Source organism: Mauremys mutica, chromosome 13, assembly GCF_020497125.1.
Source record: "Mauremys mutica isolate MM-2020 ecotype Southern chromosome 13, ASM2049712v1, whole genome shotgun sequence".
Lineage (NCBI taxonomy): Eukaryota > Metazoa > Chordata > Testudines > Geoemydidae > Mauremys > Mauremys mutica.
The window spans coordinates 28,114,057-28,139,221 of NC_059084.1; the positions used below are offsets into that span (position 1 = coordinate 28,114,057).

The following is a 25,165-nucleotide window of genomic DNA, read 5'->3' on the forward strand; positions in this document are numbered from 1 at the left end:
AAAAGACTCTAGAAATTTAATTTCTACCTTAAAGTCTTTGGAAACGAAGAAAAAAACCGAGAACCAGGAGAAATAAAGGACTGCAGGACAAAAGCTAGATAAGCAGCTACCATGAGAATTCAAGTGAAATAACCATGGCCAGTGGAAGGACTAGATGACTCCAAAAGGCTGATAGGATAATATCAGGATGTGTGATTTACGTGTTAATAAAATGTGGTTTGTGAACCTGTTAAATAATAACATTAAGCTTCACTATTTAAAAGTTGGCATCCTGGCATATTTGAGAACTGCACAGTGCTGGAGTGGGACAGAAGAAAGCTAAACACATCCCAACAGACGAAGATAGTGTTGCTGGGAAAAATGGGAAGTGATCTAGGAAAGAGAAGGTTCAACCAGAAGCAAAGTGGAACCAATGATGGGAGGATGCTGTGCCACTGACCTCGCAATGCTAAGCAGTACTGTTTGGGGGTAGCTGGACAGAAAGGCTGAATTACTATGAAAGGAATCAGAATGTTGAGATAGGAGCATCCATCGCCCGGTCAATGCACAACGAGGAATGATCTAGTTTTAAAAAGGTCAGCACAAGCAGTTTCCCAGTGACAAAACTGGCTCCTAGCATTAAGCTAGAAATGGTGGAAGTGGAAGAGTAAATGCTGATCCTGGTGCAATAGCCAGAGCAGTGAGCTTTCAGGCAAGTATACAGTGCCAGGAAGAATGGAACAAAGGCTAATATGATATGTAGACAATGTAATTGCCTTTTATATATTAACCAGCTCAAGATTATAAGGCTATTCTGATTTGTACAAGTATTTTATTGATTCAGTGCTGGAAAAGTTAATTCAATTAAGGAAGTACATGTCGAATCTGAATTTAGACCTGGTCTACACTGAAAGGGTAGATTGACCCAGCTACATCACTCAGGTGTAGAAAATCCACACCCTTGCGACATAATTAAGCCGACCTAACTCCTGGTATAGACAGCACTAGGTCGACGGAAGAATTCTTACCACCTCTCTGGGAAGTGAGTTACCTACCCCAATGGGAGAACCCCTCCAGTCCACGTTGGTAGTTTCTACTCTGAAGCACTATAGCAGCACAGCTGTAGTTGTGCGTCTGTAGTATTTCAAGTGTAGACAAGCCCTTAGTTTGTAGGTCCTAACTACAAACCAGCAGAGTCTGTCCTGCAACACACAAAACTGTTTGCTGGGTTCAACCAACTTTGCTATTAAACTGATTTCTCTATTTTGTATTAAAAACCAAAAACGTTAGAAGCAGCAAGACAGGAAATCATCTCCATGCAAAGTAAATGAATGTTCACAGGTTTGTTTACAGTAAGACCTACCATATATCCAAAGAGACCTTCTCCACCCGCTGTTCATCACAGTTAGAGTGATCAGAGTCAGCAAGGCACTTGCCACCAGATGATTGGATTCTAACGTCTATAACAGGGGTCTCAAACATGCGGCCCTCGGAGCTCTTCCCTGCGGCCCACGGAGCTCCCCCAGTTACTTCCTGTCGCCGCCAAACTCCCCTCACCCCCGCCCCCCTCCCCGAGTTATTTTCTGTGCCTAAGCTCCCGCGCGCTGCTCCCCAATGTTTGGGGCCGGGTCTCTCCCCTGGCCCCACCTGCCGTCCCCACGCGCCTCCCCCCAGTGTCTCCCGGCCCCCACTTGCTGCCCCCTCACCGCCCGGGAGCCTGCCCGGGAGCTCACGCTGACTCCACTCCTCCGCTATGCCAGCTTCCGGCATCACCTGCTGCCGCAGGGTCCTAGCGCCCCCCTGCACTAGGGCCAGGGCAGGCTGCCCTTCCCCTGCCCTTCTGCCCTAGTCCTGAGACTCTCCAATGCCCCGAGCCTCTCCAATGCCTCAAACCCCTCACCCTCAGCCCCACAGCCCTCACCCCTGCACCCCCTCCTATCCCCAAACTCCGTCCCAAAGCCTGCACCCCCACCCCCTGTCGCAGCCTGGAGCCTGCACCGAGCACAGAGCCTGCACTCCAGACCCCCTCCCCCACCCAAACTCCAGCCCAGGGCCTGTACTCCAGACCCCCTCCCCCACCCAAACTCCCTCCCAGAGCCTTAGGCAGTAAATCTAAGTGCGTGTTTTGTCCTTTGAGTGAGGTGCATTACTGAGTGTATATATTTATTAAAACTGCTTGGAAATGACTTCGTCAAAAAAAAGAACACTCATGGAAGAAAAGAGAGTTTTCCAAGACAAATGGGAGAATTTATATTTTTTCACAGAGGTAAAAGATAAAATTCAATGCCTTATTTGTCAGCAAACGATTGTTGTTCCCAAGGAGTATAATGTGCGTCGGCACTATGACACGATGCACCGTGAAAAATATGATGCATTCACCGGAAAAATCCGAGAGGAAAAAGTTCAGCAACTTAAAGCAGCATTTGCCAAGCAAAGAAATTTATTTTCAGGGATTAACAAGTCTAGCGAAGATTCAGTAAGAGCAAGTTTTGTGATAAGCGAAATGATAGCTAAATCATCGCGACCTTTTACAGAAGGCTTATTCATAAAAGAATGTCGTATGAAGGCCAGTGAAATTTTATGTCCTGATAGGAAGAAAGTTTTCGAAGGCATAAGCTTGTCTGCAAATACAGTTGCCTGCAGGATAACGGATTTAGCTGATAATGTGCAAAAACAATTGATTCAAATGGCAAAAGACTTTGAAGTATTTTCAATTGCTCTTGATGAGAGTACAGATGTATCAGATACCGCACAGTGTGCAGTGTTCATTAGAGGTGTGGACTGCGATTTGAATATAACTGAAGAATTGCTAGACTTAATGCCACTGAAGGGTACCACAACGGGACATGACATATTTCAAGGATTGGAAGAGTGCATTGAAAAAGCTGCGCTGCCATGGAACAAACTCGTATCTTTGGCTACGGACGGTGTGCCATCAATGTGCTCTGAAAACATTGGTGTGGTTGGATTATTGAAGACCAAACTGAACAGCCTCAATATACCAGGAATTAGCTTCACCAGTATACATTGTATTTTGCACCAAGAAGCCCTGTGTAGTAAAAGTCTACAAATGAAAGAAGTTATGGATGTAGTTGTTAAAACTGTTAATTTTATACGTGCACGAGGGCTGAATCACAGACAGTTCACTTCTTTTCTAGCAAGTATGGACAGTGAATATGGGGAACTTCTGTATCACACTCAAGTTAGATGGCTGAGTCGTGGAAATGTTTTGAAGCGTTTTTTTGCACTTAAAGAGGAGATTGATTCCTTCATGAAAATGAAAAACAAGGAGGTTCCACAGCTTGCTGATTCCACTTTTATCTGCAACCTTGCTTTTCTAACAGATGTAACTGATCACCTGAATGCACTGAACTTGAAACTTCAGGGTAGAAAACAGGTGATAACACAGATGTATGACAGTATTAAGTCATTCAAAGTCAAGCTTACTTTATGGGGGAAACAGCTGACTGCTGGCAATTTGGTCCATTTCTCAACTCTGAATTCCTTAGGAAAAGTTGAACTCAAATCCTTGAAAGAATATGCAGAGATCATTTCTAACTTACACAAACAGTTTGATGTGCGGTTAAAAGATTTCAAGGCACTTGAACCACATTTTCAACTTTTTTCCACACCATTTGCTGTTGAAATTGACAATGTTGCAGAGGAAATGCAGATGGAGTTAGTGGAGCTTCAGTGTGACACGATTTTGAAGCAGAAGTATACAGATGTTGGAATTCCAGAATTCTACAGGTTTCTTTCACAAGAAAGATTTCCCATGTTATTCTCTGCTTCTGCAAGGATAATGGCAATGTTTGGAAGTACATATATATGTGAACAGTTTTTCTCTTCCATGAAGATTAACAAATCTGTGTTAAGGTCAAGGCTCACTGATGAACATTTGCAAGCAACACTGAGATTGGTTTCGTCTCAGGATATCAAACCTAATATTGATGCTCTGGTTGATGCAAAACGCTGCCAGCTAAGTGGCCAAAAATGAAATGACTGTCAAAATTAGCACTGACGTTTCACATTACAGTTAAAGAAGTTGTTAAAAAAGTTAATAAATTGACTTTTAATAGCATACTATATTTTAATACTATACTACTATATTACTCTTCATTTTTTTTTCTGCCTACCTCCAGGCGCTTCCCGCCGCCAAGCCGCCAAACAGCTGTTGGTGGCGCTTAGCACTTTCCAGGAGGGAGTGGGGAGGAGCGGGGAGCCGCGCGCTTAGGGGAGGAGGTGGAGAAGAGACAGGGCAGGGGCGGGGCCTCATGGAAGGGGTGGATTGGGGGTGGGGTCAGGGGCAGCAAGGGGGCGTGTCAGTGATGTGGCCCTCGGGCCAATGCACTAGTCCTCATGCGGCCCTCGGGGTCATTTGAGTTTGAGACCCCTGGTCTATAAAGTAGCCATATTTTGTTTTTACATGATACCTTCTGGGGTGAAGGATTCTGCATACGTGCCCACTGAAATGCAGCCTCTTGAGTGAAAGGGTGGGAGCAGTGCATAACATAGCCGTAGAGAAAGGGAACATTTTAGCTGGGACAGCAGGGCAAAACACTACTCATACAGTAAGTGCCCAGGGATCGTTGAGATCCCTGCAGAGCAGACAGGCCTGTCTTTCACCCTAAAGAACCACCATCCCGAAAAAAAGCAAAATGCATGGAACTCTGCCATGTAAGTAAAAAAGATTGAGATGATCCTGCAGGGTCATGAACCTGAAGTTACATAAAGTCATAATACTTCAAAGTGGAGGCTCAGAACACTTAAGACATCCCTTCAGGCTGCTTTGTGGACTCTCATAGTTTAACAGGATAGAAGAGAAAGCAAAGTTATGTATTTTAGAACTTTTAGCAGGATGTTACTGCGCAGCAAGCTAGCCCGCTGCAGATTCACCCCCTGGCTTGCCGTGCCCTACATCCCAAGTAGACAAACCCTCAGTTTGAACACTTGGAGAAACATGGTTCAGAAAAGGAACAAAAGGGCAAGGGAGGGGATAGAGTTACCATCTCTAGGGGCTATTCAGTAGTAAACTAGATCCTGCTGATAATCTACTAGGGATGGTTTAGGATAATTAAATCAATACTGCCCTGAAGGTAAGCGGCAGACCAAGTGGCTCATTAGATGTCCATTCCAGCCCAAATGATTCCATGATTAAAAGGACACATTGCTATTTCCTTGCTTTCCAGGAGATCCTGTTGTTAATTTTAATGCAGCCTAAAAGCCGCATCAGTGTAACTTGACCTGATAATGTAAATAGGGTGGAGTGAATTATAGCTTGCCACCTTCCCAGCTTCAGCGAATGTTTATTTTGAATAACGTGCTTATCTGCTCCAACTGCTCACCATCTGTTTTCAGTCTCCACCAAGCTAATAATTTTCACATTAGGAACTGAGAAATGGGAAGAATCACATTTAAATTTTATTTTTAACATCTTTGCTTTGCTCTTTGACGTTGTCTTGTCTCCTCCCCTTGACTGCTTCAAGCCATTTATAAAGAGCTTTCCACCTTTGCACAGTGCTTTGAGATACTCAGATGAGAGGAGCTATATGAATGCAAAGCATTTGTTATTAGTCAGTCTCTACCACCCTGTGCGAACAGCTCAGCAATATATCAGCCTACAGTCCGATAGCTGGTAGCGTCTCCCAAGCTCAAATGCAAATCAGTTTGCCTAGAAAAGAGCAAATCTTTTATCATTTGGCAATATAATTACATAAAAAGATGGGGAAAGAGGAAAGGATTAGATACACAAAGCATTAATGAGAGCAGCAGCATAAAGACAATGAATAAAAGCAGCCTTAAGGGAAGGGAAGGGTGAATTGTATTTTGTTACAAAATACCTAACTGGAGCAGGGAAGAGGAAAAACGTCATAAAACGTATAGGGTAAAGATTTTAGGTTTCCATATAAAGAGTTTCCAGGTGGCCTCAAAGTGCTTTCATATATTCTACGGCCAGAAGGAACCATTGTGATCATCTAGGCTGAGTTCCTGTATATAAAACACAGGCCAGAGAACTTCCCCACAATAATTCCTAGAGCAGATCTTTCAGAAAAACCCCAATCTTGATTGAAAAATAGTCAGTGATGGAGAATTGTTCCAATGGTAAATTGTTCCAATGGTTAATTACCCTCACCATTAAAACTTTGCCTTACTTCCAGTCCAAATTTGTCTAGCTTCTTTGCAAAGATGGCAAATGTTGCTACAGTACTCCATTTTACAGTTAAAGAAATTGAGGTAGAGGTTGAGTAATATGCTCAAGGTCACACAATAAGTCAGTGGCCAATCTGGGTGAGCCCAGATCTACTGATGCCCAATGCATCCTCTTTTATACATGGACAGTTTTATAAGGGGCTACACTATGCGTCCTATTGTGATGGGTGGGTATAAGGTTCCTGCCTGGGTACTTCACTGAATGTGATCAATCCATTTTTTTATTGTATATTTCAGTTTACAAAGCACCAGAGACTTTGATCCTGCAAGATGCTGTGGGAGTGGAGGGGACTCAGCACCTCACAGCAGTGCTTAGCACCTTGCAGGACTAAGCCCCTAGAGTTTGGGATAGGCATTTCACAAATCAAAAATAAATGCATGCATCTCCACTGCCATCTCTCCATCTCCCACACACAGCTGTTTCACTTTCAAGCTCAGTTATGTGGAACTCAGCTATAAGAAATTGAAATAGCAGAACATGTTATCATTTGCAACCAGTCAAGAAAGCAGTTAATAAGGAAAATAAGATTAATAATTTCTTTTCTTTAAGGCTGATTGCTGAGCCTTCTCTGTCTTATCCATCAGTGATTTTTATGAAAATCTATTAATGTGTTTGGCAGTATAAAGTTATCAGCATTTGCTCAGTTTTATAGCAATTCTTCCTATTTTGTTGTCACATATTTAATTTCAGCATTATCATTTCAACTGGATCTTCCTTTCCTCCTGCATAAACAGTGCAGTACCAGCCATGACATGCAACTGGCTCAAGATTACACAGAGTCTATGGCTCAGTTCTGGTTTACAGACCCACAGCAAATTTAGTGCTTAGCAGATGAAACTGCCACAAAAATTTGGTCCACAACCTAATGACACACGTAGCTTGGGTCCAGATAATTGAGAATCTCTAAATACATAGCCAGGGTATGCAAGAAATCACTTCTCTAATTTCACAGGCACAAATGAATCTCTGCCAACAGAAGTTTGCTGATGACTGATTTGCATCACAGCGGACTGATTCTCTAAAAAGGTTTGAGGAGTTGGTATACAGTTTCTTTCTGCTCATTCAACAGACTTATTATGGAGCTAGATGGCAAAACAGTTAACAGCTTTGACTTTCACCTGGAGTCCAACTGAAATATATTTAGTAGTCTCAGCCTAGTCCCTAATAGACATGAGGGAACATGGCTGGACACACTGACGGAAGCTGATTGGGTTTTTGATCATTCTACAGCTATGTACCAGCTCTCAATGGGACATGGCTCGGATGGAATCACTGCAGAACGAAACCCCCATTGTCATCCATTATATTAAATGGGGTATGCGGTGTGGGGGAGAACTTAGCAGAGTGGCCTAGGGGAGGCAGTGGAAGAACTGAAGGGAGGCAGCTGAAGGGAGGGAAAGCAGGTCACATTTTAAACTGTCCTGACCCCAAAATGCCAAGCTGCCCTGGAAGCAGCAGTTCATAGTTCCGGAGCCCTTATACTCACTTTGTATTGGAAATGCCAAATTAAGAGCTCTTCAATGGTCACCATTTAGATTTTATAATAAAAAGGACTGCTGGGCCCAGGGAAAGGGAGAAGGGCTCCAGAACATTCAGGGACCATTTGTAAAATAAAGGCAGGGGTTAGAAAAAATAATTTCCGCTTGTTCTTCTGCTACGCAGTATTTTCCACAGCAGGACACCTTGCATGAGACTCCACGAGTTTTGGAGAAAAATTAGGGTTAGTGAGCAATACGGCCTGCTCTGTCAAAGTGTGCACTAGACAGTTACTGGGGCTCTTCTCCCTCAGCTGTAGGCATGTGACCTTTGGCCATCTGTCACACAATGCAATTGAAGTGGGAATCAAGAGGAACCTAATGCACATCCTGATAAACTTTTCTGTTATGAAAATATACCCTGTAGACACAACTTACACTGAGAAGTGCAAGAATAAAGTTAGTGCAGTTGTTCCCTCAGGAGTCCATCTTTTCCCTTTCTGAACTGTTAAAAGTAGCCAATAAACCTGTCTAGACTTTGCACCTGGCATTCTGCAGTGACAGAATGATGAAATACCTCTGAACTCCTTCACCAGAGAAATTTGCTTCCTTCCACAAAAAGCAAAATCTCATTCACCATCACGATCTAGCTGTCCAATACTGTAACCAGAAATATAACGCCCAGACCTTGGATAGCCAACCATGGTCAAGCAAAGCAAAAGATCCTCGCTAATTAGTTGAATTAGTTATAAACATTTTGGTAACATTTCATTTGTTTACCACTGCACACAGGGGTACAAAATAAAGTTGAAAATCCATTTCTAATGTAACACAGATATGTAATCCTCTGCAATATTTATTCACTAGGTTAACAGCATTTCGAATGAAAAATTCCAGCTGCTAAACATTTTTAACGGATACCAAAATAACATATTCAGAGTTCTTAAAAATTTCCTCTTGCTTCATTGCTCTCCAAATAGTCTTACTGTAATTTAAACTATTTGAGTGCAATAATGATGGCTGGAACTAACCTTCCAGATGTGGACATCTGTCTTGTATTTGCCTTACTGGCGAAAACATGAGGAAGATTAATGACTTCAAGTCCAACGGAGACCAGACATAACAAGTAAAGCTGGTATACAACCTAAGAACACTAAGAGCAGCAGTTTCTATTGTTGAGCCATCACCAACACTGAATCAAAGACATTTCAGGGTAATTTCCCTGCATGTATGTATGTGAAGTGTATGCACATAAAAACAGTACATGGAAAACAGAGTCCAGTGGTAACGTTTACATGAAACATTGTGTACAATAGAAGCAAAAACTTCATATGAATACTAACATTATGATAATCACCCTATTTGTGGTCTACACACCTTCACTGTATGTGCTAATTTGAGAGATGTGTGGAGGAAGCCCAATTATCCCACTTTAAAAAAAAAAAAAAAAGTTACTTTTAAGCAGTTAAGCTTCCAAATGTTCTGAAATTATTCACTGCACAATCCAGCAAATGTGTTTCTACTACATGCCAAGTTACAAATGTAGAAACTCTCCCTTGAGTTCCTTGGCGTGATAAATATGGAGATGGTGCACAGGCGATGCCATTCAGACACACTTTGGGAAAGTAATTCCTTCAAAATATTACCATCCAAGTCTCTGCTGCACTTACCGTTTCATTCCTTAAATCTCTGCCAAGGCTTTTTTAAAGCGTATGGGGCCACATTTACAAAGTATTTGCACCATATTTAGGCACCTTAAATACCTATGTAAATCCAGCCCTACTTTAAATACTATGTAATGTGGACAGAATCTGTTCATTTAGGCCCCATTTCAGCAAGGTACTTAAGCATGAGTAGTCCCCTTGACTTCCTGCTGGCTCTGTGTGGTCTTGAGTAAGTCACAACCATTCTGGCTCCTAGTACCCTGGAGTTCCTCAATGTTATTCTCTGGTTTTGGAGGTACTCATTTAAAACTTGTTTTCTATTTAGTAACTGAGTTTCTGAAACAAAACAAAACAAAAAATGGTCAGTCGCTCACTAGCTTTAACCAGCTTTTATCCTGAGTGCCTTTTCCAGAGAACGTCACCTGTTAAACAGCATACGATTATCCTGCTTGTTTGTCTCTAAGACTAATCAGGAGCATGACAAATCGTTTTTAAAAATGACAGATTCAGAAGCCACATCTGATTTTTTTTTTTTCAAATTTCCATTAATCACAACTGAATTTAAACAAAATCCATGTAAGGATTTGCTGAGGTGCTAGTAAGGACATTTCATTTGTCGTATCAAAAAGCCAAAGGTTAGGTGGAAGGACACGCAGCTGTTTACCGCTTCCCTAAGAATTATGATTTCTGTGGGAGATTTTTTGCCCTGCTTGCAGTTAAAGCAGTGTATAAAGCAATAACTTTAGTTTCTGTAAAGGTAATTTTCTGTAGTAGATCATGGCTTTGGTGCAGATATATGTGCAAGTGCATTGGTGAAAAACTCTAGCTACTGGCAGCGTTTTCTACCTTCACAGTGTTTTTTGGGGACAGTATCTAGTGTTTATTTCTATTTAGCATTTTTTAATTCCTGTTAAACGCTTGACATCTTGAAGTCTGATTTTGTCCCTTTTAATAAACATCCTCACCTCTCTCCCGCTTCCGCGAAGAAAGGCAAGCTCCATTCTGTTAAATTCTACTGTTGCTGCTACAGCAATAAAAAGTTGCCAGCGCAGTGCTGGGAACAGCATTTCATCCTGCAGGCCTAGTCCCAATTAGCTCTGAAGCAGCAGCAAACATGTGGTGTTCTTAAAAGTCAGGAAAGGGGCCTGATCCAAAGCACAATGCAGTTAGGAGTTTTTCCACTGACTTCAGTGGGTTTTGGATCAGGCTCATAGTACAGATCAAAACAAAGATCGCAATGGAGGATCAGGGCCTGATGGAGCAGACCTGTGGGTCTATGGGGAGTCCACTAAAATCAGCGGGACTCTGTGCAGTTGCAGAGGCCCATGCTAGTGAATCATGCTGCAGAATTGGGGCCATGGTAATGATGTTCCTTTTAGTTTCTTAATCACACTAGCACGTTTGAAATAAAACAATATTTAGAAGCTAGTGGGCATTCCTGGTGAGGCTACATGCTTAAAGTAGGTCAGATTTCAGGCCTAACTGCTAAGATATGTTTAATGGGGAATATTCCTGGAGGACACTGACTGTTGCCCTGCTTTTCTGCAGTGTTTACCATGGAAGAGACTTAAAGACTTAAGCTGTGGAGATATTTTTAAAAGGTAACACACCAAAGTCTAACAAGTAGCGCAATTAAAAACAAACTAACAAAACCCCTTAAAAATCCCAAATGAGCACCAAATTGAGCTCCATTTAACCCAGTCTGAAACACTTTCTCTTCCCAGTCTCATCCACCTTTCAAATTTTTTTTTAGTCATTCTTTATCTGACTAGTTCAATAATGGGAGGCTTTGAAAAGCATTTCTGCGGCACCGGGAATAGTGACCTTGTGGTGCATTCGTTATGTTTCTAATCAACTGAGCTGAAGAGAATTCACCACTAAACAATACAATCACTGCTACAATGCTGCATCAATACTTACTAAAGACGCATCCACCCTCCTCCGTACAGGGCTGCAGCAAAAAGCAAGGACGAACATCTGCAGGTCAACCTCTTCCTGGATTTTTCCATGGAAGCAAAATGTCTTTTACAAATACCCAGCTAGCCCCAGCCTTAACTGGCTCTGTAAACAGAATAAAACAGCTCACACATTTGTCAAACCAATTTTCACCTGGCACTGTGGACTTCTTTCTGTGGTGCTTGACTCAAAGCCTGCTCCCATGAGGGCCGCAGAACTTTATGATGGGATGTTCTTAGCTGTCAGACTACTGAGTTGCTCACCCTTCATTCTCGCCAGCCATTGTTTTATTCCCTAGTTCTTGAATTTGGAAGGAAAAAGAAGCTGTGAGGAATGAAGGAAATTTTTCCAGCCAGTGTCCTTTCTCAACTCTAGTTTTATAAGAGCTGATATAGACTATAGAGACAAAGCCCAATGCCAGCAGATGCTGCTCCAGTTCAGAACAGAGAGCATTAGCTCTTTGCTCCAGAGCCACTGTGGTTTATTTAACAGCACGAATAGTTATGCAGCCTGGGTTTCCCGCTGATTGTCACCTCATTCCAACCTCTGGATGGCATCTGTACACATCAGGGAGCAGAGGTATCTAGGGAGCTTCCCTCATGTAACCTGCTTGTCTCCACCAGAGGGCCCCTGGTAGGGATGGAGTAAGGTCAAGGAGGGGAAAGGATGTCTCTCTATGGCATCCTTCTTGGAGTGAGGAGATTCACAGAGGGGCTGCTAAGGGAAACCGGGAGAGAGAAGCTGCACAAGCCAGCTTCAACAGGACCAGGCTTTGCTGAACCCTGTAGCACTGGAAGGATGATCCAGCACGGACTGCAGACACCCCAGCAAAGAAACTTGAGAACGAGACAGCCTGGGTACCTGAGGGGTGTGGCCCCAGGAGAGGAACCTATTTCTAAATTGAAGGAGGAAGGCCACTCTAGACCCACTGTTCCCCATAATGCATGTGTGGTAGTGTGTGGTCTGTACATATGGCTCAGAACGCACTGCAATTCCTCCTTTCAAGAACTTTTAGGGTTCTCAGAAATTAAGTTTAAAATGAAGCCAGTGATGGGCGAAGATAATGGCTAGAAGTCAGAACATCTGGCTCCTATGCCTGGCCCCAACATTGCCTTGCAGACCTGATGTGACTTTGGGCAAGTCACCACACCTGTTTCCTCATCTGTGACATCGAGTTAATAAAGTATCTAGCTTGTGTATGTGCATGAAAGAGGCCCAATTCTTTAATGTTTATAAAGCATTTTGAGGTATTCAGATGATCTGCCAGATCATCGGGGGCTCTCTCCTAAGAATGCCCTGCACCATTCAACTGTACGCACCCTTACCTTAAATGCCCCCATCTGACCTCAGCTGTGTTCATGTCACACAGAGATGATTCTCAGACAGCCAGTACCCACGCAGGGCTTTATCACTCTGCCTATTCTGAATTTCACTCAACAGGCACAGGAGCTGGCACAGCCATGAGGTACTCCCAGCTGCTGACACAATGAGGCGTGGCTCTGCATAAGCTGTGCCTTCTAGGTGGCCCCAAGAAAAGCATTTTGCAGTAACAGTCTAGAGGTCAACAAGGTGTGGATAATTGTGGTAAGGGCCACATCTGAGAAACTCTCACACCAGATACAAAGACTTTTTTGGCCCCTGTTGCCTCCAAGAGAATCCAGGAGTAGCTGTAGAGTTCAAGAGTAAATCCAAACCACAAGCTTCCTTCACAAAAAGTGGATAAAAACTCCATTAGTAATGGAACCAGGCACCCTTGACCCCCATATCATAGCCTTGAGGTGATTCTTCCTAACCTGCCAGCAGCATCTCCATTTTGCCATAGCTAGATTTTTCCATCTCCCGGCCTTGGCCAAATTCTTAGACCTTGAACCATCCAGGTTGGATGAAAGACAAACTAGAGCTGCATGTATGGTTTTACATACTGCAGAGTGTTATTGTCTGACCTCAGCAACAGACACAATCTTCCTTGGAGACCAAAGAAGGTAAAAAATATAAGACAAGAGGAAAACAACCTGAAAATTATTAGTGAAGAAAATATTCCCTCTTTCTTTTAAGAACAGATGCAGCAAATTCATCATGCAGGCCCTCTAGCATACCACCAAAAGGCCTGAAAGAAGAAACTTTAACCTCAATAGAAAACATGGAAAGGATATTAGAAATCAGAGTATTCAAACAAAAATTTGTTTGGTAGAACCCAAGCAGTCATTATCAACTAAGCTGAAAACATTGCTGAAAAGCAGCCAGACCTCAGGCAAGCCTGGATTACCTCCAACAACGAGGGAGATGTCGAGTGCACAGATCCCTGAGGACAAACAAGGTTATGAGGGATGGGTCCTAATCCCCAGTGACAAAAGACTCAAGTGTATCCAATAAGTGTCAATCACCAAAACAGGTAACCCAGGAACAAGGAGCAGAACAGACTCAGGGCTGCCCAGAGAGGGGCGCAAGTGGGGCAATTTGCCCCAGGCCCCGGGCCCTGCAGGGGCCCCCACGAGAATATAGTATTCTCTAGTATTGCAATTTTTTTTTTTAATGGAAGGGGCCCCTGAAGTTGCTTTTCCCCAGGCCCCCTGAATCCTCTGGGCAGCCCTGAGCAGACTGCAGATAAAATAGTGTCAAATGTATGGCTGGAAATGTCCCCATCAACAGCCCAAGTGTCATGAATAATTACTAAACAGCGTCGTGAATAGCACTGTCTTAATAATTAAAAAGAGCAGGGAGCATTGAAAAGAAAAATCAGTTAGTTACCTGAACACAGAAAAAGAATAAATATAGGACCATCTAGAGGATTCCTACTAGCAAGATGGAACCAAGGGTGCCACCCCAGAAGTACACTCTTATCAAAACTCTCAGATAACAAGCACAGAAGCCCTGAAGAAGTCAGATTTCATTAAATCAAAGCACTGACAGTCCAGGAATTGATAAGTCATAACTGCTGGCTTGGATGAAAAATCAGGTACAAGCCAAGATCAGGTGTGCCAAACAAGAACCAGCACTAACACAAAGACAATTAACAATAAAAGAATGATCAGAACAAAACAAACAAACAAACCACCATGTGCAGTGTCCCCAGGAATGAAAATTAATATTGAAGTTTTCCTCAAAACAGAAGGCAGGGCCAACAGGCAATCCTATTTCCCTGAATGCAGGATGAAGACCAGGAAAAAAGGAGGTTATTCACCCAGTGCAGTAACTGTAGTTCTTCAAAATGCATCCCGATGGATGTTCCATTTCAGAAACACGTGACCCCTCCCCTCCATCCGCATGCACTTTCAATAGGAGATTTTCATTAGCAGTGTCTTTTCAGCCCACGCATGCGCCGTGGATATCCTCGTGCCCCATGCTGCCACTATACCAGGCGGGGCAGGTGAACTGCCATCAGTTCCTTCTCCACTGCTGAGTCTCAGAAGGAAACTCCGAAGCAGAAGAGAACCAGGGTGTGTAATGGAGCACCCACAGGGACACACCTCTTGAAGAACTACAGTTACTGCACAGGGTGAGTAATCTCTCTTTCTTTTTCAAGTAGTACCCTATGGTGCTCCACGTCAGGTGACTCCCGAGCAGTAGCCCATCAAGAGGGGGGAGCTTCAGAGTTGAGTCCATTACAGAGGAAAGAACTGCACTGTCAACTGCCACATCAGTTCTGGAGGCATCGTCATCTAAAGCATAGTATTTGGAGAAGGCACATACCGAAGACCATGTAGCAGCTCTGCAAATCTCAGCAACTAGGGCATTTTTAAGTAGATCTACAGATGTACACTGTGACCTCACAGAGTGAGCTGACACGCCAGCAGCAGGGGATGTTGACCGTACAAGTTGTAATACATCCAGAAATCCATTTTGATAGCCTCTGGGTAGAAATAGCAGAGCCTTTTGATCTGTCTGCAAATGGAACAAACCGTGTAGGGGATTTATGAAATGGTTTAATCCTACGTAGACAGAAAAATAACATCCTTCTGACATCTAGAGTATGGAGTGCAATCTGCACACTGGACTTGATGGTTTCTGAACAAAAACTACCAGGTAAATGGTCCGATTCACATGAAACTTAGAAGACACTTTAGAAAGGAACTGGGGATGCAGATATAAGGAAATCTTATCCTTTGTAAAAAAATTGAAAGGAGGGTCCACCATTAAAGTGCGGATCTCTCTGCCTCTGCAGGCTGAGCTAATAGCCACTAGGAAGGCTGTTGTTCACAGATAAATTCAATAAGGAGCAGGTTACCATCAGTTCAAAGGGAGTTTTCATGAGACTTTTGAGAACCAGATTAAGGTCCCAAACAGGGATAGGGACTTGCACTGGTGGAAAGAAATTTCCCAGACCTTTCATGAACCCAGCAGATGCAGCAAACAGGGAGAACCCCTCAATAGTGGTATGAAATGCTGTTATGGCTGCCAGAGGAACCTTGAGAGAATTAAGTTTTCTTTAGCTGCACCGGATATTCCAGAACGAGCTGAAGTAGGGCAGACTGTGGGAGAGTGTCTTGGAGTTCACACCAGTGACTAAATCTTCTCCACTTCTAAAGGTAAGTATTTCTGGTAGAATCTTTCCTACTCTTTAAGAACAAGTGCCATATGTCTGCGGAACAGGAAGACTGTATTCTGCGAATCATTGATGAGCCAGGTCTTGAGGCAAAGAACACTTAAATTGGGATGTACCAATTGACTGGCATCCTGAGAGAGGATTTAAGAAGTGACTGGAAGATTTATCGGTGGACAAAGAGCTACGTGCAACAAATAAGGAAACCATGCTTGCCTCGACCACATTGGGGTTATTAGAATGATTCTGCTCCTGGCTGATTTTGTTCATCACTCTAGGATCAAAGGCATTGGGGGAAAACACATAAAACAGCTTCCCCGTTCAAGGGAGTAGGAAGGGGAACTGGGACCTAAACCACCCATTGAACAAAACAGTTGGCCTTTTTAGTTCGTAGCAGTTGCAAAGACATCCACTTCTGGAAATCCCCAAATCTAAAAAATGCTGACCAGGACATGGGGGTTCAGTTCCCATATGTAGTCTTGGGGAAAAATACCTGCTGAGATCATTGGACATCAAACAGTTTGTCTGCCTGGAAGATACATTGCTCCTATGCAATGTTTTATGCACCAGTTCCATAACCTTATCACTTCGACGCAGAGAAAGGGGGTCTCAGTCTTCCCTGCCAATTGATATAGAACACGCAGGCCACATTGTCAGTCATGACCCTGACAGATCTAGTTCTAGTGATGGCGTAGTAGGTCTTTTCCACTTCTAATAGCCACAATTTCCTATAAGGTCCAGGCATCAGAATCCAGCACTAAGTGACATATTAGTGTCCCTCACATCATAACCAACTGTGGCTTGGCTGTTGTAACCATTAATTACATTCCATTTGTGCTACTTTCTTTAGCCCCACACTTGCTACCCTGTCAATTTACTCATGTATCCAAGGCAGACTAATCTAGTCATAATTCATTTTAGTTCTCTTTGAAGAGAGTGCCTTGTACACTCTGGGCCTCATAACTGCTGCCTACCTAATATTCCTCGATGGGAGGGAATTATCCAGGGGCAGCCACTGGATGCTTTAAGTTCATTTAGTGCTGTGTGACTGATGCAAAGTGAACTTGGCAGCCCAAAGAATCTGGTCTAGTGTATCTTAATGCATGTTAAGCTGCTATGGTAGCTTCATGAATGTAGCTTGCTAACACAATGAATAGCATTGGTCACTGCATTTGTTTAAAAACTGGAAGTGCCTTGTCTACAATGTAGCATAGCTAACAGATGCCATTCCCTCTCAGGAGTCACTGGAATGGTGCTATGCACTTAAATACACCAGCCCTGACTGGCTCCCACGCGCCAGCAAAGGAAGGTTTCAGCTTTAGCATTAGAGAAATCAGAATCAGAAAGTGTGTTTTCAAAAACTGCAACCACACGTGTAACAGCCAAGTGTGTTTCAAATGACATTTCCTTCTCCAGCCACAGCACAGTCTACCAAGCGGTGTCTATAGATTTCCTCTCAGCAGAGGCAGAGTCCTATCTGTGTGTGAGCCGGAGTGAGACTTTCCACAATCAAGTAAGTGCAGAGTGCCTTTCAATTACATTCACCAGGCAATTAGGCAAATTAGATTTGCACATGAGATAGTAACTAAAACGACAAGAAAGAGACCCTAAAGAAAAACAGATTAATAAGCTCATGAATTATGCTGACTACTGGTACTTTGGATAGAGATGGAGAGTCCTCTTGATATTCACAGTGAGGCTACATTTGAGGATAACATTCTTTAGATTTTGTTTGCTGTGTAGTATGTGTATTTTAAAAGACTTGAGTCTAAGTGTGGTACAGAATTACAAGCCATACAAACAGGCCTTACTTCGCTCGATCCAGCTCCACTAAAAAAACAGCCACTTCTGTGGGGGGTACCCTTTCAAGATTAGTTTCTTTCTCACAACACACCTGCCATTGGCTTAAGGCAGGGGTAGGCAACTTATGACACGTGTGCCGAAGGCGGCACGCAAGCTGATTTTCAGTGGCACTCACACTGCCCGGGTCCTGGCCACTGGTCTGGGGGGCTCTGCATTTTAATTTAATTTTAAATGAAGCTTCTTAAACATTTTTAAAACCTTATTTACTTTACATACAACAATCATTTAGTTATATATTATAGATTTATAGAAAGAGACCTTCTAAAAACGTTAAAATGTATTACTGGCATGCAAAACTTTAAATGAAGACTCGGCACACCACTTCTGAAAGGTTGCCAACCCCTGGCTTAAGGTATTACTTTTCAAAAGGAACTTGAGCAGATTCTAACTACTTGATTTTACTCCTTTTACCCAAAGACCCATCCCAGCTCAGACTGAACAAGCCACAGATTCTGTTTCTTCTTGTGTCTATCAACAAAATTATGTATTAAATTCCAATGAGTTACATCTGTGCAAGCTTACTGAAGGTACTGGGACTACACAAGTGCCACTGAGGGCATAAATTAGAAGACAACAGGCTTGCTTGCGCATTACTGAAGAGATCATTTAACCCTCAGCAGCTTTATTACTGGTGATTGTGTGCAAAGTGGAGATAACCCAGCTCAACTCTCAAAACTTAGGCCTTGTCTACACTGCCACTTTACAGCACTGAAACTTTCTCGCTCAAGGGCGCGAAAAAACATCCCCCTGAGTGATGCAAGTTTCAGCGCTGTAAAGTGGCAGTGTAGACAGTGCACCAGCACTGGTAGCTGGGCTCCCCTCGTGGGGGTGGGGTTTTACAGCCACGACTACACAGCCACATTAAAGCGCTGCCACAGCTTTAACATTGGTAGTGAAGACATACCCCCAGACAACACTTGCAAACCTTGTCAACTGAGAACACTTGCTCTAGAAACCACTGAGATAACACAGTGCCTCCTGCTGCTATTTTCAGCAACACTCTTCAGAGAAGAGCCACAGTTCAGGCATACTACACATTAAGTAATAAGCACACTGATGTGGCAGCTTTTTGGTGACCTACGCATGGATTTTGATTCTAGAAGCTTTGATGCTGGAGCACAAACTGTGGGAGTGGGAGGGAGGGGGGCCAGAGGGGAGCGAGGAAAGAATCATATTAGCTCAATCTCTCATAACTATGCCATGAGCAGTGAATTTACATCAAACAGACTCGAGTAAGGTGTCACCGTATTATTAATTTATATACTGGCAAGACAAGTGAGAACGCATTACAAGCTACATTCAAGCCCAACAATTATATTAAAGGGACTAGAAGTTAATTTTCTAGGCCGGGGCCAACTCATAAATGGACACCAAGGCCACTGCCCCAATTCTGGACACTTTCAGTCCTTGGTGCCTCCTGCTTATTTAGGGATTACTTTGCCACTTTTCCATTCCCTTAAATGCAAAGTTCAAGTAGAAAAACAGTTGCCTGATTTCCTCCCTCTTTCCCCTCCATTACTAATTAATCTCTCTTCAGAAGTCATGTGAAAATTCTTTCCATGTGCTGTCTTTGATAACAGCTTTTTACAATACATTTAAAAAAAAAAGTCAGGGTGTTACTATTTCCTGGTGCACACACTTCCCCCTGAAGAGGTGATCTATTTTACTAATGACAGTAATTAGTAATTTTCAGAAAACAGAGATGCTGCTCCAACCTTCTCATCCCAAGGACCTTAAGCCAGTAATTTTTTTATAGGGGAGTGTAAGACAGTGACCTGGGTAGAGTCCCTGGGAGAAAAAAAGACACATTAGTTATACTGGTGAAAGACAGGGGAGATTGCTAAATGCACATAAGATTAAGCTGCACCATAGCAGCAGAATCAGAAGGTTATACCAACAGCAGGGAGAAGGTCACTGGAATAATCCCCAGCTCATCTGCTGCTGAAAAGAACCTGCAGGTTTCAGGATAGTGACATTAGGTAAAGCAGCTTCTTTTGAAAGAGAGTGATATAGTAGGTAGGCTCCTTCCATATCACAGGCACTTTTAGTAAACACCATATGGTCTGATCATTTAATTGGGGAGAAGAAACCCCTTAAATTTGGGATTTGACTTTGTAGGTTTAATACAAGTCTGAAGAAAGCTGCTGGGGATATTTACCAACCTCACATGTTTCTGACACATTTTCTAACCTCCAATTTATCTATGCCGATCCAATCCTCCCTTGCAAAGCATCTACTACTGTCAAACTCCAAAGAAGCTGCCCCATCGTAAATGCAAAACCAACTGTGTACAACAATGAAAAGCCCGGCCTGTATTCCCACCTTCCAGAGACAGAGACATCTTTTTCATACAATTTTTGAAGCCCTGGATTAGACAGCAAATCTCAAAAAGAATCCAAGGAAGAATCTGTGACAAAGCTGTCAGAGATGTCTTCTGGAGGATCATGGGCCATTTCCTATCCTTTTAAGGAACTGCACTTCTCAGCTCATCTGCCAATGGAATGGCCCTGGAGAAGAAGGTACGTGTGATAAATGCCTTAAGAACTGATTCTGAGACCTCATAATTTCATCAGATGAGTCTATTCTCTTATCTGGTGGTTCCTTGGGCAGAAATCACCCCTTCCATAGGGATCACTGTAGCATTGATCACAGATACAATTCTGAAGGCAGATGCTGCAGTAGTAACAAATTCTCTCATTTTTTTAATCAAAAAGAACAGTCTATCCAGCCCCTTTACCTTAGCTGGGCATTATCCTACTGCTTTGATAAGATCATCCAGCAAGCGATGGAGGGGAATGCAAATCTCCTTGGATTTGGAAAGAAAGCACTTCTGGTGACTTGGCCAGCCCTACCACTCTGTTCTGGATCCTCTGCCAATGGAAGTTGGATCCCAGGCATAGGCAGGAACTTGCTGAACCTCGCCTCAAACAACTGGGGGTGAGGGGTATAGTCTATTCAGAGCTCCATCCTCCTGATCAGTTCTGGACAGCTTTCCTATGTCTTGAGAGAAAATGGAAGGTTATGAAGCTCTATGACCTTTCTTAGAATGTCTGGATTTTTTTGACTTGTATTAATGGGAGTACTCCTTGACTTCCGGTTTCTCTTTACTAGTGAGTGCTTCATTGAGTCAAACAGAGGAATTTCACTTTGGACAAGCATTTTAGGGGCTCTAAGGCAATCAGTTCAGTCTTTGGAGGCTGTTTGCTCGTAGTGGAAACCAGAGCAGGTTGGCTGGTTTCCCCCCACATGTGAATATTTAAGTGGTTTGACAGAGACCCACAGGTATCCACTGCAGGGAAAGGCAAAGGAATGATAGCAAGTTGCACTAGCTGGAAATAAAGGCATGTGGGGTAGGATGTCACATACATTGCTGCAGGGGTGCTGGAACAATTTGTATAGTGCTGAGAGCCACTGAACTAAACTGTAAACTCTGTCTATAATGGAAACCACTGCAAGCCAGAGGCTGCTGCAGCACCTCCAGCACTCGTTGTTCCAGCACCCATGCATTGCTGCCACCCAAGAGAAAGAGAGACCTTCTTCAATACCTCCTGGGGAATATGTAGCTGACTGTAATGGAAAAAGGGGCCAAGCATTTAAACTAAGGTGGAAGGGCTGGAGCAGCCCACTTGCCCCTGGCAGGAGACTTGAAACCCTAAAGGGAGAATTGATTCCATGAGGCTACTCCTCTGCAAAGCCCACTAGAGAGAGCAGAGGCCCCAGTGGGGAACTGCTTTGCAACCCTCCCCCACTGCAGCTGCTGCTGGGAACTGAGATGTTGGCTGCACGGGTCTCCTGAACTGGCAAAGGCACCACCGCTGCCTGCTGTTATACTGCTAAATCTCTTGAGAAGAGCTGGGGAGCAGAAAAGCGTCTGAGCTGGATGGCTGCTTCTACAGCTAGAAACTTGTCTGGCCTGAACACCAACTGTGGGGTTGGACCTGTTCCTCTTAAAGCACCACAGAGAGATCTACCTGCCTCAACCCCTGCATGCCAGAGCTTTTCCATCTCAACCCTGCCCAGCCCTCTTCCCTTGCTTCGCCATTTTGCCCATTCTGACAGGAAGGCAGGGGAGGGAAACAACAGCCATGGTGCCCCAGAAAGCTCAGCGCCCACTGAATTTGGTTCCAATGTCAGAATTTGGTAGGGGGCCAAGCGGAGGATAAAGTTAATTTATCTTAAAAATAAATAAATAAAATAAATAAATTAAATAAATAAAGGAAAACTTGTTATCTGCTGCTCGGGCTTCTTTTGAGGCAGAGAATGCTGGGCTATTCTCCAGAGGGACAGTCTCTAGCCCCTGCACTGCAAAGGTCTGACCTCCCTCCAAGTGCTATGGAGAAGGATAACCAGTTGTTTAGGCTGCTGGACACCAGTGGGGAATAAAGCCAGGAATTCCAACATCCCTCGGAGGTAGGGAAGTCTTATCAGCATTTTACAGGAGAGGTAAACACAGCACTTGACAGGTTAGCTTTCCCAAGGTCACACAAGTCAGTGGCAGAGCCAGGAATAGAACACAGGAGCCCCTCTCCCAGTCAGCTGTTAACCACCAGCCCACTCTGTTACCTTAATATAGCGGCAGAATGTGTGTTCATAACACAAATTGCCCAGTTTTCATAAGTGGTCACCTAAATTGCATAACGAGCATTTAGTTGCACACGGGGTAAGTGGCGGCTAAGTGCCACTGTGTGTGTGAAAATGCAGGATTTGTATGTGCGATTTAGACAAGGTCTTTTGAAAATTGGTCTCATAATATATAATGGCTGGGGTTTACATGAGCCTAATAGGCTTCCTCCTTCAGTCAGCACCACATGGAAAGTGTGTCTGTGTTTGAGCCATTCAATGACTGGTGTCAATCTTCCCCACAGCAGCCTGCTACCCAAGGTGCAGGGGCGTGTATGTGACAGCTCCACCACTCAGTGCTCTGGAGAACAGGGCAACTGAAATTAGTTGGTCACCCAGAAGTAACCTCTTCAGAACCCAGTGAATTACAATGCCACAGTTCAAGTGGATGTATTTCCATCTGGAAAACTACTGTAAGTATATTCGAAATCTTGCATTATCCTTTCATCCAGTTCTCTATGAAAGTAGTTTCCTAATCCTTGTTCAAAAGTATAAAAGTTGCTTTGTCCCACATGGAATTATAGCACTGGCCATGGTTATCTGTACTGACACTGCTCTAGCTTCCTTAATGCCTTTCAAGGTTCAGTTCTACTCTAAAAAGGGACAATGTAAACCAAAAAAAATTACCCTTTTATTCCATACATCTGCTCCCTCACAGTTTTACTGGCTGACTTTAGTGACAACAAAAGGTTTTGTTTTGATTCCTATTAATTCTGCAAGGTCAACACAGCTATGGGAGGAAAAGTAAGAGTTTGATTCTCATCTGGTTCAAGCATCATAATAAATAGGATAGGTGCTCAACAGGGCTGCCCAGATGTAACAGAGAAAGGTTTTTTCCTGGTGATGATGATGCACAAGCCAGAAAGAATGCAGCTTGATTTCAGATCCTAGGCTGAGGTGCAGGGCTGACAGAAATGTTTTTTCCCCCTTTATAATCTAAGCACATTTAACCTGGGGTCACAAGGAGAAACAGGAAGCTCCGAAGTGCTATGTTTTACAGTAAAAAACACACATTAAATGGTTTAGATTTAAAACAAAATCAAAACATACCATTCTTGAGATGTATTATATTAAAAAACGAGGCGTGCTCTGCCCCTAACAACTAGATCATCCACATTTTTTTAAACTGTCTCCGCCGCCCTCCCTTCGTCTGTCTAAACTTATGAAATTAACAATCAACTTGTAAAAATAGCAGCATCTATTCTCTTGTGGTTCCCTGAAATGTGATTTGCTCATCTGGTTCATAGGTGTGGCACAACAGGATATAAAAGATGAAGGCTAAATAGTTTCCATTAAAGATCATCCAAAAACTAGCAGAATTTTCCTGTTAGCAAGACGCCTCATCTCTGGATATTTCAAAGATTTAATTTACTACCCATTGGCCCTTAGTTATTTCACTTTTACAGAGGAGGAGAGGGAGGAAGGAAGAGAAGGGGGGGGGAATAATTAGCTTAACTTGTAAAATGTTCATCACCATCCTAATACTGAGTAGAATGTGGAGCCTATTGGGGGGTCTAATAGATTTCAGGGTATTGTTCTTTGTGAGTAATAAAGTACGGGGGGGGGGGGGGGAGGGAGATCAGTAAGTGGATATTACTTCTTACCACAACCCCATATGGAAGTAATCAAGCGCAAGGGTGGCAGCTGGAGCCAATAACAGTCACCTGCAGTTGAGGGACATGGGGGTTTCAGATGGATTTTTAATGCTAATTTTCTTCAGAAACAATGAGCTAGAAAGAGCAGAGTAACAGACGAGGCTGGATGAATAGAGACCAGCCAGAACAATAGCTGCACCTGGTGTTAAGAGCAAAGGAACAGAGCCGGCACGCGTCAACAGCATAGGGCACATCTGTTACCCTCACAATAACATCCCCCACCCCATCCTCCCTTCCCGCTCCTCCAGCATGGTAAGTAATACGAGGTCTTTAAACATTCACAGCTTGCAGCACTGCAACAGGTTTGAGTTCTTTCAAAGCAGCAGCATTCTCTGCACACTCCCTTTCCATCCTCGTTTAGATTTAGTTAAATAACAGACAGCTGTCAATACATGGATGGCTATTTAAGTTCCATGGCCGAACTGGAAGGAAGTCATCTGATTTGTGGGCTGACTGATAGATTTTTGGCTTTTCGTCATGCAGAGTAACTGAAGAGTAACAGTGACACTGAAGAGTTCCAGCCGCTAACAATGTTCTTCTGTCCGAAAGTCCACCCACCTGACCTGAATTGCAACAGAGACACTGCCACAACCAAGAAAGGAGGAAATGCTGCATCTGAGCAGAGGACCCAGAACAATGAAACTCATTAAGCATTGTTTTAAAAACTCAGGATAGGTTTTAAACTGCCACTGCCCAAAGCTGTTAAGAACAATGTTAATTACTTGGTTTGTAAAGTGCTCTAAGAACACAATGAGTTAAGACTCTTAATACTGAGCGGATGATGACAGTTTTACACATGTGGAAATCCAGTTTTTTTCCTCATAAAGTCTATAGCCTGTGTATACAGGTCAGACTAGAAGTTCACAATGCTTCCGTCTGGCCTTAGAGTCGATGCAAGCGAGGCACAAAGAAATTACACGCCCCTGGTCACACAGAAAATATCTAGCAGATCCAACAATGGAACTCAAGTCCGACTCCTAGTTCCGTACTTTAACTACAGGACCATCTCTCCCCTGCACTTCAAGGCCCCTGGTATCAAATGTAAGCAGAAATACGGGTATTTTCTGATTCGCTTCAGGAGCCATCTCCAAATCTTTGTACAAATGAAGTAAAACAACATCTCAGAAGTAAAGTTTAATTAGCCTTTGTGAAGGGTACAACATGGCTTTCCCAATGACCATTGTCAAATTTTTGTTCGAACA

The 25,165-nt window shown here is 43.3% G+C and overlaps 1 protein-coding gene and 1 long non-coding RNA gene across 6 annotated transcripts in view; one reads left to right on the forward strand and one right to left on the reverse strand.

Annotated features, from left to right (window-relative positions):
- CBFA2T2 (CBFA2/RUNX1 partner transcriptional co-repressor 2) overlaps nucleotides 1–25,165 on the reverse strand; it is a 98,383-nt gene that overhangs the window by 37,749 nt on the left and 35,469 nt on the right. The window lies entirely within an intron of this gene.
- On the forward strand, nucleotides 15,136–24,652 carry LOC123348110. 2 transcript variants are annotated; one of them, XR_006573168.1, is made up of 5 exons: nucleotides 15,136–15,308; nucleotides 15,716–15,811; nucleotides 17,242–17,338; nucleotides 22,554–22,721; nucleotides 24,447–24,652. It is a non-coding gene; the product is annotated as an uncharacterized LOC123348110 (long non-coding RNA). The 2 variants fall into 2 exon arrangements; XR_006573169.1 differs by lacking the exon at nucleotides 15,716–15,811.